The 7,502-nt window shown below is 37.0% G+C and overlaps 1 non-coding gene across 1 annotated transcript; it reads right to left on the bottom strand.

Moving 5' to 3' along the window:
• Positions 1-3,232: 3,232 nt before the first annotated feature.
• On the bottom strand, positions 3,233-3,339 carry LOC128294850 (small nucleolar RNA R71). Its single transcript, XR_008285157.1, has one exon. It is a non-coding gene; the product is annotated as a small nucleolar RNA R71 (small nucleolar RNA).
• Between the last annotated feature and the right edge of the window lie 4,163 nt (positions 3,340-7,502).

Genomic DNA, 7,502 nt, shown 5'->3' with positions numbered 1-7,502 from the left:
TTCTGACATTAAAGGGATCAGTCCTTCTTTTTGCACCCACAAAATTTTAATGGAAGACGAATATAAGCCATGCGTGCAAGCCCAAAGACGACTGAACCCCAACAAAAAGGAAGTTGTTAAAACTGAGGTAATTAAAATCCTAGATGCTGGAATTATTTATCCTATTTCTGACAGTTCTTAGGTAAGTCCAGTGCAGGTTGTACCTAAGAAAGGAGGCATGACGGTTGTAGCCAATGAGAAAAATGAATTTAATCCCAACAGGGACAGTCACAGGTTGGAGAGTTTGCATTGATTATAGGAAACTAAATGATGCCACGAGAAAAGATCACTTCCCTATTGCATTCATTGACCAAATGTTGGAAAGATTGTCAGCACACATGTACTACTGTTTTTTAGACGGACTCTCTAACTATTTTCAAATCCTAATAGCTCCTGAAGATCAAGAAAAGACGACATTTACATGTCCATACAGTATGTTTTCTTATCGTAGAATGTCTTTTGGATTATGTAATGCTCCTGCTACTCTTCAGCGTTGCATGATGGCCATTTTTGACGAACTCGTAGAAGACATAATGGAGGTATTTATGGATGATTTCTCAGTTTTCGGTAATTCTTTCCATCTTTGCCTTAAAAATTTAAAACGAGTCTTAATAAGATGTGAGGAAACAAATCTTGTACTTAACTGGGAAAAATGTCATTTTATGGTTCAAGAAGGTATTTTGTTAGGACATAAAATTTCTAGTAAAGGGATTGAGGTTGATAAATCTAAAATTGAAGCCATTGAGAAAGTACCTCCTCTTAATTCGGTTAAGGCTGTTAGAAGCTTTTTAGGACATGCTGGGTTTTATAGAAGATTCATTAAAGACTTTTCTAAAATAGCTAAGCCTTTGACTAAATTACTAGAAAAAGATGTATCTTTTAATTTCGATCAGGAATGTTTAGAAGCATTTAATACTTTATAGGATAGATTGACTAAAGCTCCAATTATAATTGCACCTGAATGGAATTCACCTTTTGAACTAATGTGCAATGCAAGTGATTTTGCAGTAGGTGTAGTTTTGGGACAGCGAAGAGATAAGCATTTTCGACCTATCTATTATGCTAGCAAAACTTTGACAGCTGATAAACCGTAAATTATACATATTTTACCCCATGTTTAATGCATTTCATAGATGATTTCTCATTAGAATTGGTGAATTCGATCTCCTAATGCTTTAATTTCATGTTTTGTACTCAGGAGAGCACCAAGAGTCAAAAGGAGCAAAAAACGAGCCAAAAAGGGACAAAACAGACCAAATCGAGAAGATGACATGGCCTAAGCCTTGCCACACGGGTAGCTCACACGACCGTGTCTTTCGAGGGTGTCAACCAAGGCTTTCACGATTCACACGGCCTGGCCATTGACCTACACGGCTGTGTGCAATTTAACGGATCAAACACGGCCTGGCAATCACGTCATAGGTCGTGTCACACAAGCGTGTCCCTGCTGAGCCCAAGGTAAGTCCAATTCGAAAAAGACCACTTTGGAGGGTTTCTAGGCATTCCAAAGCCTATAAATACGAACTAGAGGAGGAGAAAAGGGGAGACAGAGAAGAGGGGTAAGAAATTACCCCAAGGAAGCCGATTGATCCATCTCAGAAGCCGAATTCATTATCAAGACTGAAGATCTCTCTTAAATTCCCCTTTAGGAGTTTTGGGTTTTCTTTATGTTTTGTATTCTTTATTCTTCTGAGATGTTTTCTTATTTATTTATGAACTAAATCCCCTAAATACCTAAGGGGAATGAAACCTAAGATGAATCTTGTTATTATTTTTTGAATCGTATGATAAATATTTAACTTGATCTTAATTATGTGTTCTTAATTATTGTTTTGATATCCCAGGATACTGATTCAAGACACGCTCTTATTCAGAGGAGAAATAAACCCTGTCTAATAGTACATTTTCCATAATTAAATGGAGTTGATTGCGCGCCTAGAAATAGGGTGACAAGATTTTACCGGATTAGGGTGAAACCTAATAAGAGGATCCATAGATCGAGTTAATGCAACCCTAGAGTGTTAATTAGAGAAAAGTCTCGGTTATTCAATCTAGGGATTAGACGTTATTCGTCTTGAATAGGGATAATAACATAACTTAGGGATCTCTACGGAACAAGTTGGATGAATAAATCGTTCGATTCGGAGCCAGAATAACAAGTAAAGTCTAGGTGGATTTTTCCTTAGGTATTGTCTCAAGTCAATCAAGTTTCCCAAAAGAAATTCCCCAATTCTTTTCTCTGTGCGTTTTTAGTTTAAATAATTAGTTAATTAAAACGAACCCCTTTTATTCTTAGGCTAGATAATAAAAAGATAGTTATTACTAGTACTTTTGGTTCCCTTGGGTACGATATCCCGGTCTTGCCGTTACTATACTATTGTTCGATAGGTGCGCTTGCCTTTTCATCGTGATATTAGTTAGTCTAGGTTTGATCTCCATTATAAATATTTATTACTTGTTACGAATCACACGATCAAGTTTTTGGCGCCGTTGCCGGGGAACTGAAATATTAGAAACACTAAATTTTTATTACTTTAGCCATTTATTGTTCTTGTAATTTTATTTTATTTTAGTATTTATTAATTTACTTTTTCTCTCTCTTGGCAGGTTGTTATAGTTTATAACTAGAAGAAACCCATCAGGACCATTACTTTTTGACGAAAAAATCGATCGCACAGTTCGTATAAATCAAAGAGAAATAAGGCGTAGTTTACGCTACACGGAGAACGAGCGAGAAGACGATACTCAAACCCTAACCGAAGAGATGGCTGAAAATCCAGGTGATTAGCTGCCTCCTGCAATTGCAGCTAATCAAAATCCTGCTCCACATACTATGTATGACTATGCTAAACCTTTTTTAACAGGAATTGAGTCTAGTATAGTTAGACCTACTATTGCTGCAAACAATTCTGAACTAAAACCTAACACAATTCAGATGATACAGCAGTTTGTTCAGTTTGATGGTTTGCAGGGTGAGGATCCCAAGATGCACTTGGTGAATTTTCTTGAATTTTGCGATACATTCAAAATCAACGGCGTTTCTGACGATGCCATTCATCTTTGGTTATTTCCCTTTTCACTAAGAAACAAAGCTAAATAGTGGTTGAACTCGTTACCACGAGGTTCTATCACTACTTGGGAACAAATGACCGAGAAATTTTTACTAAAATATTTTTCGCCAGCTAAAATGACTAAATTACGTAATGATATCTCTTCTTTTGTGCAGATGGATTTAGAAAAAATTTATAAGGCATGGGAGAGATACAAGGACTTACTAAGAAGGTGCCCTCACCATGGGTTACTGCTTTGGCTGTAAGTTCAAACATTCTACAATGGTGTGAATCCCTCAACAAAACAAATGATTGACGTAGCTGTTGGCAGAACCATCAACAATAAAACACTGAAAGATGCCTATGAATTCATAGAGGAGATGTCACTGAACAACTATCAGTTGCAAGTTATGAGGACAAAGCCAACAAAAACAGCCGGCGTCTATAACATCGATTCAGTCACCATACTCTCTAATCAGGTAGAACTTTTTAATAAAAAGATTGATAGTTTTCTTGGTTCTACGTAGGTACATCTAGTAATGAGGTGTGACTCAAGCGGAGGAGGTGTGCATACAGAATACCAATCCTTCAATCCTACAACTGAAGAAGAACAAGTCAACTATATAGGTAACAATAACTTTAGATCTCAAAATAACCCATACAGTAATACTTATAATACAGGTTGGAGGAACCACCCAAATTTCTCCTGGGGTGTTCAAGGAAATCAAAAGCCACAAAATCCTCAGGGTTTTCAACAGCCACCTTATCAACAGGAGAAGAAACCAAAGCTTTAAGAGATGCTTTTTAAATTCATCTCGGTGTCAGAAACCCGTTTCCAAAATACTGAGACAGCACTTAAGAATCAACAAGCATCGATCCAAGGACTCGAAACTCAGATAAGCCAGCTATTTAAACTAATCTCGGAAAGACCACCAGAAAATTTATTTAGTAATACCAAATCCAGAGAGCATGTCAAAGCAGCAGAATCTGAAAAAAAAGTTAGCACAAGAAGCCATGGGAAGTGAAAGGAAAGAAGAAAAACCCGAAAATAATGACAAACCAGTGCCAAAGGAATATTCACCACCAGTTCCATAACCATCAAAATTAAAAAAAAGATTGTATTGATGCACAATCCGGTAAGTTTCTTGAACTTTTTAAGAAATTACATATATATTTACCTTTTGTTAAAGCTATCTCGCAGATGCCTATATATGTAAAATTTTTGAATGAGTTTTTAACAACTAAAAGGAAGTTTGAGGACTTATCTGCAGTAGAACTCAATGAGGAGTGCTCTGCCATACTCCAAAATAAGCTCCCAACCAAACTAAAAGATCCAGGAAGTTTTACTATCCCTTGCTTAATTGGTAATCTGAATATTGAAAAAGCACTAGCTGATTTAGGCGCTAGTATTAATTTGATGCCCTATAAAATGTTCAAACAGCTTGCTCTTGGCGAACCTAAACCCACTAGGATGAGTATTCAATTAGCCGATAGATCATTAAATATCCTGTGGGTATTATAGAAGACTTTTCGTAAAAGTAGATAAATTTATATTCCCTATTGATTTTGTTGTTCTTGACATGGATGAAGATGTGGAAGTACCCTTAATTTTAGGGCGCCCATTCCTAGCCACTGTTAGAGCTGTGATTGACGTGGGTGATGGTAAATTGGTACTTAGAGTAGGTGACGAGGAATTATCTTTAAAATTTATGATGCTATGAGATTCTCTAGGGAATAAGATGATCCATGTTATTTCATTGACTTTATTGATCATATTACTCAATACTCTTTTCAGGAAATTGGTACAAGAGGAAACGACAGAACCGTGTCCAGCTCAAGAAGAGGAGATAGGTGAGGAATCTAATAACCATCTGTCAAGACAAGTAGAATATGAGGGTATTAAAATCAACGATGAACTTAAGCAAAAACCCTCGATTGAGGAGCCTCCCAAACTAGAACTTAAACAATTACCAAACCATTTAGAATATACATTCCTTGGAAATAATTCTACATTACCAGTTATTATTGCTTCTAATTTGCAACCCAAGGAGAAAGAGGAATTAATCCAAGTATTAAAAGAACATAAGAAGGCCATAGCATGGAAAATTTCTGACATTAAAGGAATTAGTCCTTCTTTTTGCACCCACAAAATTTTAATGGAAGATGAATACAAACCATGTGTGCAAGCTCAAAGACGTCGAAACCCCAACATGAAGGAAGTTGTAAAAGTCGAGGTAATTAAACTTCTAGATGCTGGAATTATTTATCCTATTTCTAATAGTTCTTGGGTAAGTCCAGTGCAGGTTGTCCCCAAGAAAGAAGGCATGACGGTCGTGACCAACGAGAAGAATGAGTTAATCCCAACAAGAACGGTTACAGAATGGAGAGTTTGCATAGACTACAGGAAACTAAATGACGCCACAAGAAAAGATCACTTTCCATTGCCATTCATTGACTAAATGTTAGAAAGATTATCCGGACACATGCATTACTGCTTCCTAGACGGACTCTCTGGTTACTTCCAAATCCCAATAGCTCCTGAAGATCAAGAAAAGATGACATTCACACGCCCCTATGGTACGTTCGCTTATCGTAGAATGCCTTTTGGATTATGTAATGCCCCTGCTACTTTTTAGCACTGTATGATAGCTATATTTGACGAACTCGTGGAAGATATCATGCAAGTCTTCATGGATGATTTTTCGGTATTCGTAGGTGCAGTACTGGGACAGCGAAGAGAAAAGCATTTTCAACCTATCTATTACGCCAGCAAAACCTTAACAGCTACACAAGAAAACTATACTACTACGGAAAAAGAGGTGCTAGCTGTGGTTTTTTCTTTTGATAAATTTCGATCATATCTCATATTGTCTAAAGTTGTTGTTTACACTGACCATTCTGCCCTTTGCTATCTTTTAACTAAAACCGATGCAAAACCTCGACTCATCTGATGGATTCTCCTTTTGCAGGAATTTGACTTAGAAATTCAGGACAAGAAAGGAGCTAAAAATCTAGCGGCTGATCATCTGTCCAGGCTCGAGAAAACCAATGCCAGAGAACTAGATGACATGGAAATAAATGATTCGTTCCTTGAAGAATAATTTTTCGCTATATCTGACTCCGAGGTACCTTAGTTTTCAGACATCGTGAATTTTTTAGCTGTTAACATTATCCCAAAAGGGTTAACACACCAGCAAAAGAAGTGATTCTTTACTGATGTAAAAAACTACTTTTGGGACGATCCATTTCTGTTTTGTAGATGTGCAGATCAAGTCATCAGAAGATGCGTTACAGGATCAGAAATATCAAAAATATTGGAACACTGCCACTCAGGGCCAAACGGAGGACACTAAAGTGGAACAAAGACCACACACAAAATACTTGAATCAGGTTTTTATTGGCCTTCGTTATTCAAAGACGCTATCAGCTATGTTACTTTATGTGACAAATGCCAACAGACAGGTAACATATCTAAACGTGATGAAATGCCTCAAAACTATATGCTTTCTTGTGAAATATTTGACGTGTGGGGTATCGATTTCATGGGCCCATTCCTCAGTTCATTTAGAAATAAATTTATCTTAGTAACAGTTGACTACATGTCCAAATAGGTAGAAGCTCAAGCTCTACCTACTAATGATGCTAGAGTGGTAGTACGTTTCGTTAAAAAACTCCTTTCGAGATTCAGAATACCTAGAGCAATTATCAGTGATAGGGGCACTCATTTTTGTAATACCCAATTTGAAAAAACCCTTAAGAAATACGGAGTTCATCATAGAACGGCCACCCCATACCATCCTCAAACTAATGGACAAGCTGAAGTAGCAAACGAAAACTCAAACGGATCTTTGAAAAAATGGTAGAATGAAATAGAAAAGACTGGGCAACAAAAATAGATGATGCCATATGGGCTTACAGAACCACTTTTAAGACTCCTATAGGGACATCACCTTATAGACTTGTTTATGGAAAAAGTTGTCATCTCCCATTCGAACTAGAGCATACAGCTTTTTGGGCTATTAAGTTTCTAAACCTTGATCCCGAACTTGCAGGAAAAAATAGGTTGATGCAACTGAACGAGCTAGATGAATGGCGAGCCAATGCATACAAAAATTCACGCCTATACAAGGAAGCAACAAAGCGGCGCCATGATGTTCATTTAAAGCAACAGAAACAATTTGAAGTTGGAGATCTTGTCTTACTATACAACTCAAGACTCAAATTGTTTCCCAAGAAACTAAAATCATGATGGTCAGGACCCTTCGTAATTCAATTTGTTCATCTATATGGCACGATAGAGGTAAGTCACCCATCATATGGTACTTTCAAAGTAAACAGACAACGTCTCAAATTTATAATGGTGAGGATTTTAAAGTCGATAGAGGTAAGTCACACTAGATTCTGTTTCTTCGA

Source organism: Gossypium arboreum, chromosome 6 (genome assembly GCF_025698485.1).
Source record: "Gossypium arboreum isolate Shixiya-1 chromosome 6, ASM2569848v2, whole genome shotgun sequence".
NCBI lineage: Eukaryota > Viridiplantae > Streptophyta > Magnoliopsida > Malvales > Malvaceae > Gossypium > Gossypium arboreum.
The sequence above is the reverse complement of the archived record's forward strand: the minus strand, read 5'-3'. Positions and strand labels throughout refer to the sequence as shown.